Source organism: Argentina silus (genome assembly GCF_951799395.1).
Source record: "Argentina silus genome assembly, chromosome: X".
Lineage (NCBI taxonomy): Eukaryota > Metazoa > Chordata > Actinopteri > Argentiniformes > Argentinidae > Argentina > Argentina silus.
Window position 1 is genome coordinate 15498036 of NC_139653.1, and position 13432 is coordinate 15511467.

At 39.4% G+C, this 13432-nt stretch overlaps 1 protein-coding gene across 1 annotated transcript in view; it reads right to left on the reverse strand.

The window, feature by feature from the left end:
* Positions 1-13432, reverse strand: part of gbe1b (glucan (1,4-alpha-), branching enzyme 1b) — a 112083-nt gene that overhangs the window by 59742 nt on the left and 38909 nt on the right. The window lies entirely within an intron of this gene.

The window sequence follows — 13432 nt, forward strand, 5'->3', positions numbered from 1 at the left end:
CACACACGCACACGCACACGCACACAATTTCACACAGTGAAATTCAAGGTCAGAATAACAAGATACTCGCCTCATTCATCAATATGTTCTCAAATAATTTGCACATTTGTTCTTAAAAAAGGCGCAAAAACCAATGTGTGATGAAACATCCAGAGACCCAAAGTCTTACTTGTGTCCATATGATTATTAAGTACCAAATCTTCTTAAATTCGATGCATATGTAATTGTGAATTAGCATAAGTAAATGCCCAGAATATCCCATATAAGGACATTTCTGAGTTCAAGCTCAAGCCCCTCGTCACTCTCAGCAAACATATTGCTGTGGTGTCTGAAGACGTGCTCTCTAGCCATGACACACGCATGTCTACAACCTCTACACCAGCTACACCAATGCTACATCTTCAATTGTGGGGATTGTTGTTGGTATATGAACAGGGGCTACATCTTTAATTGTGTGGATATATAGTGCCCTGCATAAGCAATGGGACAGTGAAGCATTTTTTCTTCTTTACACTCCAAAAGTTTGGATTTGAAATCAAACAATTACTATGAGGTTAGACTAAAGATTATCAGCTTCAATTTGCTGTTATTTGTGTACATATTGGTTTGAGATGTCAATGAAAGTCAGGGGAAGCCATTATTAGCCCGAATTATCCGAAACATAGCCAAAACCTTAAACATACCAAAATCAACAGTTTGGAAGATCATTAAAAAGAAAGAAAGCACTGCTGAGCACAGAAATCCCAAACAGCCCGGTATGCTCACCATGATTAAGAAAACCCCCAAAACAACTGTCCCACCGGTCAGGAATACTCTCCAGGTGGTAGGCATGAATGTGTGACTGTTACGTTCCCACTCCTGCATGTGTGTGTGTCCTTGTTGTGTTTTGTGTTTCCTTCTGTTTCTCCCTTATCCTATCATTCTATTTTCCCGTGTCTGTCAGCAATTGGCCATTCGTCCCTGTCATCATTCATCTGTTCCTGTCCAATCAGAGGGATGTCCATTTCCTTTATAAGCTCTGCCTGTTAGCCGTCGACTCGCTTTTCCATTGTGTGTTCGAATCCCCTGCGTATTATAGTTTACATCGTCTTTTCTTTTGTTAGGTTGTAGTCAGTGGTTGTTTACGTCATTGTTTACTTATTTTATTTTTTCGTCCTCATCTTGTTTTCTTGTAGTTTGTCTCTGTTATTTATACGCCATAGGGGTAAGGTGAATAGGTAAGAGACCCATGGGTTTACATTTCCATCACGTAGGCTTACCTCTGTTACAATTCACCAAGTTAGGAGTGGGTGCCTCCCTCTGTATGTATTAAAATTACATGTTTTGCTATCAGTATTTTATACATGACAGTTATAAGCAGTAATCAGGTAATGTAACATTGCTCATGGTCATTTGTTGAAGTGACACTGAAAACAATTGAAAAACATAAAGCCTATGTAGCAGCATTAAAATAAGAAATAGCACTGCAACCCTTATCTGTCGTAGACATTTAACTTGTTAGTGGTCTCGTCATCTAGCCTACCTTGATAGGGTCATTTGCTATTAAATAGTCTAAATGTATAACATTTCAAATGTATCATCATTATTGCTTAACAATTGGGCTAGAAGGAATGACCGTGCTGAATACGGTCCAAGAATAACAGAATACACAGTTAAAAGTTTTATTGTCTTATTACTGTAGGCCTATGCAGGCTTCTGGAATACAGGACAGTGTACAGTATTACAGTACAGTTACATTCTTACTCCTCTTCGCAAATCCTCTTAACAGTAACACACAAGTGTGCTATATTGTGGATATCGGAATGGCTGTGTTGCGGTCATAGGCAAGAGGCGCAGCTGAAGGGCCAATTTTGACCACGTTACTTTCGGGAACAAATGTTACAGTGTTTGCAAACACTTGAATGCTCCATGACAATTCTGACAGACAGCTCAATGCTTACGTTGGTAATGTTTCTACCACTTATTTCGCAATGCAATATAAGCACCCTGGATAGTGGTCATGAATGATTGATTGACAGCACTATAGGCGAAGCATTATTTTGCAAGCATATACATCTTTCTGTGCCTGTGGTTTAGATAATTTCATTGAAATCAAAGCGATCCTACGGTTTATTGAAATGATAGAGAGGACACACATGTTCCACTGCTTTGAAAATCCCCTCAAGCACAATCAATCCCCACATTAGAAGTTTCACGTGGCAAACTTTACAACATCTCCATAATTCAATTCCACTCCAAAGCAGGTGGGAGTGAACAGGCTATTTAGTTGTTATTTAAAGCCTAATGATAATGATCAGATTCCAGTTTTTATATTTTACTATCCAGAAGGACTGCATACAAAATAAAGGTTTTATAGCCATAGGAAATAGATGATTTCTCTTTGCCACATGAGGGGTGTGATTTTGAGGCAGAGGGTGTGTAAAGTCTGGAATGCCTATTTGGACGCGCGCACCTTTTCAAAATGGGAATACCACATCTTCCAAAATGTGAAGCTAGTAGTGTGTAAAAGGCGCTAAGTGCAAAGAAATCAGAATTGACCCCAATGTGTGTACGAGTGGTCTGGAGCAGTCGTAAATGTATTCTTATCTAAAGAACATATTTAAACTAAGAAGAAATTGATGAATGCTGAAAAGTTCCTGAATTTGTTCTTACGCACGACTGAACAGTAAATCCATGCATACACACGACTGATGAATGAGGGCCACTGTGAATTATTCACACATCTGATTTAGCTGGTTAGGCTCAAGAGATTCAGGGGCATACATTGCCACAGTACATAAACTGTCAGTGACATTGAGATAGTGTTTTCATTAACTATACTGTAGAGCAGGGGTGTCAAAGATACGGCCCATGTGTGGTCCAATCAGGCTTGCCGGGGATTTGCACAAAAACATTTTTTCTTTTTTTTTTTTAAGGATAGATCAGCTTTGAAATAGGAAGACAGCAATTTAGTTCTATCATAAATAATTGCTTGTATAATGTCTTCTTTTTTTGACTCCTACTTATAATACAGCTATTTACTGTACTTGGTACGATAGATGTAATATAACAAATGAAAAATATACAGTATATATATATCTATAGTTATTATTACTTGTAATGGCTTTATAAGTATATTGGTTAATTAATTATTATTATTTTTATTTTTTTTGTTTAGATGCCCACAGTTGAATCTTGAATATTAGGTATTTGTCTTGAGTTTGAGTAGGCTACTGTAACATTGTAATACTGAGCTCTGAGGAAATTAGTCATTAAGTGTAGGCTACTATAATATTGAGTATTGTAATAATATGAGTAATAATTTGCTTTACTAACAAATATATTATTTTTCAGGCCCGCGTGAGGTTGCATTTGGTCCAATGCCGCCCGAGTTTGACACTCAAACACCAGGCAGGGGAATTGAGTTCCCACTCCTGAGAAAGAGATCAGTGATACTCATGTGCTCTCTATAGCCTCTGTCCTCAATGTGTGACTTACTCCTCTGTCCAAAAAGTTAAACAACAACCACTCCAAATTAAACTTAGGGAAACATGGCTTTTAAAGTTCTGTAGCCTACTCACAGTATTAAACCAAAGCGCTGAACAGTCTATTTGTCCAATTTAAGATACAATGTTATTTTCTGACATAATCTACCGTATGGATACATAATCTTCATGAAATAATTATGAATGTTTTCCCCTAAATCCCCTGCACTGTGAACATGAGGGATTAAGGAGTACGATTCTTTTCATGAAGTAGTCGTCTCATGTCGCGGGATGGTTGAAGGATCTGAGAGCTCCTTAGCTGAGCAGCCTCTCAAGGTAAAGTATTCTCTGCGCCTCACCTCTCCCTGAGCAAGGGCATGTTGCCATAGAAACGTGGTTAAGATGCACTTGATGGTGCCTGTATGTATTATGTTTAATGACACAAAATAAGACATTGTGTGCATGGAGACCAATATTAGGTACATGAAAAGGAGCAGTAGAGCACAGCAATGCCACATTCATGACTTCGATTGGCTTTGAACTGATGCAGCCACTGCACAAGTTGAAATACAGTGCCCTGCGTAAGTGGATATGAAATCAAACAATTACCATGAGGTTAATGTATAGATTAAGCTTTTATTTGATGGTATTTGTGCACATATTGGTTTCACCATTTAGAAATGACAACACTTTTTATACATAGTCCCCCTATTTCAGGGCAACAAAAGTAATGGGACAGATTCATTTAATGTCCAAATTAAGCTCTCATTTTTTAGTATTTGGTCGACTATCCTTTGAATGCAATACTGCCTGAAGTCTGCGACCCATTGACCTCACCAGATACTGGGTATCTCCTCTAGTAATGCTCGGCCAGGCCTGTACTAACATCCCCCCACCATGTTTCACAAATGAGGTGGTACAGTCATAGTTTAAAAGGTTCATGCTTGTGCGACGATATCATCGGGGTACCTCAGCAGTAAACTAGCCTTCTCCAAACATTTCATTTTAGGTGTTTCACCTCGGAAATACAACCACCAGGGGACATCGTTGAGCAAATCTAATTGGGCTTGTGGTAAAACAGTAGCTCATATCTGCATCTTCACTTGCCCAATTTGTTAGCTGATATTAATTGTATACTTTAATTTAATTAGTTTTATTGTAATTCCTTTTTTTCATTCTGAATTAACAATAATGACAGCCTGGATAAATTACGTGAAGAGTAGCTTATGAGTTGTTGTTTCAATTTGGAAAAGGACTAATTAATGTCGGAAGGGTTAAAATACGAAAATATGTCCTTAGATAAACCTTAATTTAGATCAAATCATGTCTTCATGGACACTTCATAAAATTATGTCAGACATGGAATATGTGTGGCAGTGTGTCCACGAAATTGCGTATTATTATAATGATTGTTGAAAGATATGGACTTCCCTCGACCTGCAACACCTGGTTCTGGACAAGCCTGTGTGGAGTAATGATGTTTTGAAGTAAAATCAAGTGTTATCAATAGGATATACAAAATAACTAATGATATAACATCAAAATATAACTATTCCAATGTAGCTAATAAAGTAACAGCAAATGTAACCATTTAAATATAACCAATAGTACATGTTTTAATACATTTAATGTTTCAAATGTACCTAACAGAATGATTAACGTGGAAATGTGTTTAACATGTTTAATGTTTGAAGTTGAGTACCTAACAGAGTGATTCAAGATTGACTAATGATTGAAATGTGTTTAACATGTTTAATGGTTGATGTTGAAGTTTGTTTTATGATTAAAGTTGAAGTGTTGATCTGTATTCAAGTTTGGTAGAGAGAGAGAGGTGAATGACCTTGGGACATGGGCCTTATCTGGAGGGTACTGTACAAACAGGGGAAGATGTGCCCAAATATGGTGTCATCCACTAGAGAGAGACCTTGGGACGTGGGCCTTATCTGGAGGATACTTTCCAAAACAGGTATGGTGTGGGCAATGGTATGGTGAGGGGAAGGAGAAAGAAGTCTGATAGATTAAAAGTGTTCCACCTGCCAGGAGGAGTCCAGGTCCGGGGAAAAGGTATAAAATGGGATGACAAGAGCATCTCAACGGACATTTCCATATGACCTCACGGAGGACGGATCCCTAAGAGACCAGGAGGTCTAGCCCAATCGGGGTATCCACAACCAAAGTCCTCTCTGGGGAGAGTTTAGACTTGGAAGCTCCCAGCCTGGATGGCTGTTAGTATCGGAGTAAGCTTCCTCTTAGCTGCCTGGAGACTTATCCCTCGCCCTCTCAGTACTTGGCATTGTCCATAACTGTCTGTGGTTGGGACTCAGTTAAAAGGCTTGCTGGAGGTTGAGTGACCGCTTCATTTGTACTGGGAAGCATGAGTCGTCGAAGCCCCTCGGCTGAGGGCACGGTGCTACTCTGGAGAAATCAGCAGGGCTGATAGAGGCACAGAGAGTATTCGGTGGTTGCGCAAATGCCGATGCTGGATGGAGCCTCTCTAAATGTATACTAAGTTAGACAGAGTAGGGACAGGGTAACATTTAATTTCTTTTATTCCTTTTATTTACTTTAATTTTTTAATTTACTTTATTCCTTTTATTTACTTTAATTTCTAACCCTTAAATTACTTTATTGCTACATTGCATTACCATGCTGTAACGCTTAAAGCTTAAATATAGTACAAATCTCCATTTAAAAAAAAAAAAGTATTTTAGTTCTTGTTAGAAGTTTAGACAAAATTGAAATAGTCACCTAAGTTGTGTTACTCTCCTTGCTAAACATAAAAAGATAGATTAAACTGCATATTACACCAAATGATCTGAATGGTTATTCTAGCCCCTGTATTAAAACATCCCCTTTGGATGAACTGTCCTCATCGATAAATTAAATTCCTGCAACCGCACCAACTGGCACTCAGAAAAGAATAGAGCCGTCGTTAACCATTGGGGCTTTCATATGCTAAGCTCTGATTTGTAGGTCACTTTCAGAGCATAACATTAAGCTGAAGCAGGGGAAACTGTGGGAAGTAGACGGTTAGCAGGGTGAGTCTATTCGACACCAGCCTAAGTATATCTTTAGAAACCTATTAGGGTAAGACCCTTTAGGCTGAGGATCTATCCCGTTAGGGCTGGACCGAGGGCTGGACCGAGACTCCTGTATAGGGTCTAATACCGGGAGACACGATATAATGTTTCTCAGTTGATACCACGTATTTCAGCAGTATGCTATATGGACACAGCACGCTCACAACACAACAAGTGCAGTTCGTGTCATTAATATTCCTCCCTGGCACCGCAAGTTCATGTTGAAAGTATTTCGCATGATTGAAATTAGAGCTTTCATGAATCAAAGTATCATAAAGTTTACATGCCATGACGAGTATAAATCTGACAAGGGCATCAAGTGATAATGGGAGCAGGTGGGGCTAGAATGAGGGACAGCGAGGAAGAATATATTCTCAGTGTTTTACATTGAGTGGACGAGAGAAGGCTGCCCTTGCTGAAAATTCTGACATTCGCACCCAATTCGCCCCTGTCCATCATATCATGTATCATAGTTAACTCATATCATTGCTATAGCCTTTCACAGTTCTTGATGTGTGACATTCATGATCTGTAGGCTACAGATTTTTCTGCAGTGCCTGTGTGTGCTTGCTTGAGCTCCGCTTACAAAAAGATCAAATCATTTGCCATAAACAAATAAAAGTATGACAATTTATCTAGCCTCTGGACACTCTTTTAGAGATACAATTCTAATTCTGAGTACAATTCAGGCCCACTCCTCCCCTAGATCAGTAAAGTTATTCATTTAACGATTCCATTAGTTCATAGACGATTGACAAGCAAACATTGATTTTACTGTAGAAAAAATATTGCATATTTTAGAGAACTGTTATCAATTCCATTTCCAGAAAATATTGCTAAACAAGCAAATCTGGTTACTTTTGACGGGAGAATAGTGTAGTGGTTAGTGTGCGAAAAGCATGAAATGATCGGATCTCAGGTTTATGACACAAGGCCTATAAACAGCTCTGATAAGCTTTGCATATATTTGTCATGCACTGCAATCTACAATAGCAGTTGCATACTGTATGTCACCATGCACCATTTTGTCTATTTGTCCCGATTCCGCCACCCCACAGCGCACTCACAAAAAGCGTTTAACACGTTAACACTAACATTAACACTTACTCACTCCCACTCTGCTCAAATACTCGGGGGAAGGGACGTACTGTAGGAAGTCTATTTTACGAGAAGGAATAATACAACTCATGCAGTATGGGTTAGCTGTAATCAGTACTCCCCCGCCCCGTCCTCCATAATATAAATATTCCATTCACCCATTCTCCCGTCAAAAGTCACCAATAGCAGACTACAAAGACTATGTGATGGAATACACCTGACTTGCCAGAAACAGAAACTTTTGGTGCCCTGTAATGGGGGGACTATGTAAAAAACTGCTAAATAGTGAAACCAATATGTACACAAATACCCTCAAATAAAAGCTCAGAGTATCTACTTTAACTTCATAGTAATTATTTGATTTAAAATTCAAACTTTTGGAGTATAGAGCACTGTCCCATCATAGCTGAGTAGATCAGTGTATGGGAGTACACACACTCACTGGATGACAATTTATTAAAAAAAAATGTTTTAAGTACCTTTCACAACCCACAAAAATAGCACCTGATACTGGTACTAATGTCACGTACTGTGTAATGGTAAACACTCATATGGGTTTCCCGTCATGAAATCAATCGCATAATGTATTATTCACATACAGTAATAATGCCTCTGCATATTTGGACTGGCTGCATCCCTGCTAACATGTCCTTCAGCTGTGTGCTCTGTGTGCTGTCTGACAGATGTGAAGCTGCATGTTACATCAGCGCAGCAGTCGTAGTGTAGGGAGTCTGCTATGATCCGATAAAGCAGTGGGGCCATGTGGTCATGCAGCCCCCCGTGATGAATAGATCCTCCACCCAGAGGCCCATGATAAAACCATACTGCCACATTATGACCTGCGTTGTGATTTATCACAGAGTCCAATTACAGGAAAGTGAGATTCCTATTCCTGATGTGATTCACAGGTTATCAACTGTATACACTGAAATGCACCATCGGTATGTGGGGTCATCAATAAAATGCTCTATATGAAATTAGATGGTTCACCAGCAAAACCTGAATGAATGTGATATTATGGTTGATGTTAATAAAATGAAGCCACTGGTGGAGCAGGAAAAATAGATCATAACATATTTTCAAACATCTATCACATATCTAATTGGCTTACCTTAAAAGGGCAATCTGCAATTGGTACATCCATTTTAAATCCATTTAGACTTTTACATGTATGATATATAGCTATTGATTCTTGAAGAATATAACTGATCAATGACTTATAAGCTCAGTTCAATTGTCTTGAATTGTCCCATCAGAATTCAAAATATAAGCTTGTTTTACTCCATTGTTTGTAAAACAATGCAATTGTAAACAAACACTCTATAGCTTCAAAACATGTTTAAATCTATAATTTTTATCTCATGGATGGTCAGTCCTTGCATAGCTCTGTCAAGGAAATAGTTTATAGTTTCTCAATTCTCCAGCCCCATCCCTCAGCTGAAAAAAAGTGGTGGGGAGCCCACTTTGTTGTTGTTTGAATTACAGTAATGCACCGCTGACATTTGCATACAGCCTTCTTTTATAAATACGGTTTGCCGTATGCTTCTAATGCTTCTACCCACTGCTCATCTTTGTGTGTACATTCATCGAAGCATATTTCCTGAGAAACGGCATTTGCACTTCCCTCAGTGTAAATGTGACCCAGCCTTGATTTGGGAGGTTGGGTTAGGATTTGGTCAGGAGGAGACAGAAGGGCCTCATTTACATGTTGTGTTTCTGAAAGAGCAGCCTCACACAAGGGTCAAGGTAAGCTGTCATACTGGGAGAGAGGAAGATTTAAGTCCCTGTATTCTCAACATTACAGTCAAGCTGAAGATAAGACCAAATACATTTAAAAACCTGATATTCCACGAGAGGCAGGACACCCAAACGACGATGCTCGACAGCCTGATGGATGATGTGCAGTTGTTGGGCCGAAAAGGACAAATAAGATGCCTAATTTAATGTATTTCAAACTTTTTGCATGCCGCAAAGGTATACCTTCTGGTACCAAAACCATTGACAAGACAGACAACTGCAATGGATTCATCATATTCATTGGTACGGAGCTAGATATAGCATCTGAAGATCTCATATCCAGGTGTTTGTTACTAATCTTGGACATCTTCGATGTCACATTGAGAACGTAATTACTGATTAAAAGCACACATTAGTTATTTTGATGGATTTTTTGCTGATATATGACATCCTGATGCTGCACAATGTTATTACACAATGATTCAAGCCCAAAAACGATTTCCCACGTGCCGTGATGTATGACATTTCATACAGTTATACAACTTTTTAATTTTGATCACTAATGAGCCCGTAATGTGATAAATTGTGAATTGTAATTGCTACATCGCAAATGGAGGATGATCTCACATGCCTAAACAGGACAATTTTACTGTAACACCATGTTTTGAAGCTAATATTCAGTATCAAAGACAAGAAAATATATGAGGGGTCTACAGTGAGGGGGTTGCTGCCTAAAATGTTGCAAGGGTGGTTAAGGGGCTGTGTTGCATATCACATGTTAAGTAATGATGGTGACTTTTGACGGGAGAATAACATAGCAGTTAGTGTGAGTGAAAGCATGAAATGATCGTATCTCAGGTTTATAACACAAAGCCTATAAACAGCGCTGATAAGCGTTGCATATATTTGTCAGTATGTCAGTCCTAATTTATCCATTCATGCGCTACAATCTACAGTAGCAAGTCGCTTACTGTAAGTCACCATACTTTCTTCCTATTGCCAGTCACTACTACTTTCTCAGTATAACTCATACAGATGGAGCCAAATAGATTGTGTGGAAATTCCTGTGGACAGCCATTTGCGATTCTGCAGCGGGAAGCTTTGCAGAACCTAAGCACATTTGAGATTATTTAAAATCAGTGCCATGGTGTACTTCTGTTTGAATCCACCGCATGGGTTGAAGCTTTTTACAGTACAACATTGTGTTGTTGGTAAAACCAAGAGGGAATTAAAGACTCCCTCCAGTCAAAATCTTAATCTGAAAATATACATTTTTAGTATAGGTATATTAATACACATTTTGGTCCGAAATAAGCAATTTCGTCAAAATCCAGAAATCTGACATATGTCGTTTTTGATGACGTGCAACCTTTAGCTACCTGAAGACGACCGATGGGCAACCTTGTCAGGGGACGTACCCAGTACGAAGTAGCAATGATTATTTATGTTTTTGTCTACCAGGTGACGAGGCCTACGTTTTACATTGCCATAGACAACTATTAAGATAACTTATTTCACTTATGCTCGAGACAATTATAAATTATAAATGGAGCTGAATTCATGAACTATCACAAAACCTTTGTTTGTCATTGAGTCAAGTAGTATGCATCACCCACAATGACATGTAGTAATAATGGGCAAAGTTGAAAATGTATCGCATACATTGTATAGGACTTCCAAAGGTAGTATAGTGTTGTGGGACCAATATCATAGAGTAACATAACAGGCTACATAACGACGGTGTTGGTAAATGTTTGGTTGTAACCCTAACAGAAAAAAAACAGACAGTCGAATAACTCAGTATTTATTTGAAAATAGTTAGTTTTTCGGACCTGACCGTTCTGTTAGCTTGCGTTCTACTACACCCTCTTCTATGCGAGATGTGACACCTGCACCCCATCAGTGAATGTGCAGTGACTCATGTCGGGAGGCTACCGTGTCACAACCAGCGTGCAGTGAGCCCAATTAGGATAAGCTTTATTCATGTGTGTGATTTGGCATTACAAGTTGTCATGCTGTGGTATTGGCACCACGATGGCACCAAACTTTATGCCACCACATCGCTACGTTAACAGAAGGTAGTCATTAGGTTATGTTGGCACAAACTTTACCACAACCTCACCATAGCCTAACTTCAAGATTGCAGTTACTTACTGTGTTTTCTGACTTTGTTATATTATAGCCGGCTTCATGTGTTCCCTATCTTATCAGCTAAGGTGATTTGGTTACAGCGCACTATATTCCTATGAAGCGAACTAAATCATTTTGTGAAATGCATTGATTGAAATGCACCTTGCTTTTCTGCAGAAAATATATTAGTTTATTTTTTTTTCAAATTCCGATGTGAATTTCAATGGCATTATCATCAGTGAGGAGAGATTTGCGCTTAGGGGAAATCAAAGTTCTATTTACTTGCCAGTAAGATGGCGGTCTATTTGTCATTTCGAAATTCTAACAATGGTAAAATGTGTAACAAAAATAAGCAGCGTGGAATGGTTGCCATCGCAAGCAAATTCAAATCCTGGGGCATTCTGGATACATCACGTACACTGTTGACATGTTGTAGCTATGTCCGGAGCCAGGCTATTGAGTACCTCTAAAGGCTACTAAAGTACCTCACTACTATACAGTAAGTCGAGAGTCTGTATGTTCGTACACATACATCTACAATACAGTCCTTGGGCCATATCCTCAATATAGGCTTTCTACATATAGAATATAGAATCTACATGGTATCAGGAGAAAGCCTATATTGAGGATAAGGCCCAAGGACACTGCCGCATTGACCCGCTCATCTTTGACGAAAATATCGTTGAGTGAGATTCAGAAGAGAATGGTGTGTGGACAGTAACGCGGGACTGTCAAATGCAAACAAGAAAGAGAAGAAGAAGAAAGAGAAGAAGAAGTCATACACCCTACTCAACCTCACCGATCCTGATGCACTGGATAAATATTACACTTTTACTTTCGCGGACGATGAAGATGCAGAGGATCCCGAAATACTGGTAAAGAAAATAGAGGAAATATGCCTATCTGTATAAAAAGAAAAATAATAATATATTTTTTTTAAATGTGATAATGGACAGACATGCATTCAACACAACAAACCAGAAACCGCACGAGACAATCCACGTTGAAAATCAGAGCCAAGAGATGTGATTTTGGCGCCATACTTAATGAACTGATTCGAGATCGGGTGGTATGTGGCATTCAGAATGACGGTGTCCACTCGCAGCTGCTTAAGGAAAATAAGTTAGATCTGGAGATAGCCCTCTAAATCTGCATGCTACATGAACTATCTGAAAGGGGCAACAAGGAGCTGAAAAGGGAGGCCGAGGAGTGTGCAGTGCAGTATCCCCAATGCTACAACTGCAGTGGACAACACTCATCGGACCAGAGTAGCTGTCCTGCTTTCAACAAACACTGTAATGCATGTGGAAAATGGAACCACTTTTCCAAGTGCTGCAGGTCGAAACCACCCACATTCAACAAGCCAGAACAGGGTCCATCTCCCAATGCACGCAGGGGCAGATACACACACAAAGTGAGCTGGACACACAGGCAACACAACAGACTTGTTTTATTCTGAGAGCGTGGAAGTGCCCTCTGAGAGAGGAGAGATATTCACAAACCTATCTACAGTCAACACTGGTAAACACCTGAAGGTCAAAATTTACTGGTCAGATGTAATGTACTATCTAGGTCTTTACTGCAACATGTTGATCCCAATTCTCCCATTTACCATTCACGCATAGTCAATCTTGTGGCGTACGCTGGTCAGGTAATAAAGACTGTAGGCAGTGCGGACCTGGACTTTACATGTGGAAAGCTACAGTTCCATGTTGTGGACAATGATGTTAAGCCTTTGCTGGGTCTTTCTGACAGCGTCAAACTAGACTTAGTGTGCCTTGGACCGTGCATGCTATCCAGCAGGGGGCTCCAGAGTACACAGAGTACAAAGACCTGTTTGACTGCAGCACTGTGGATAAACTGCCTGTGGTGTATCATATGTGACTTGATGATTTTGTGCACCCCACGATATGCGCTCCCAGG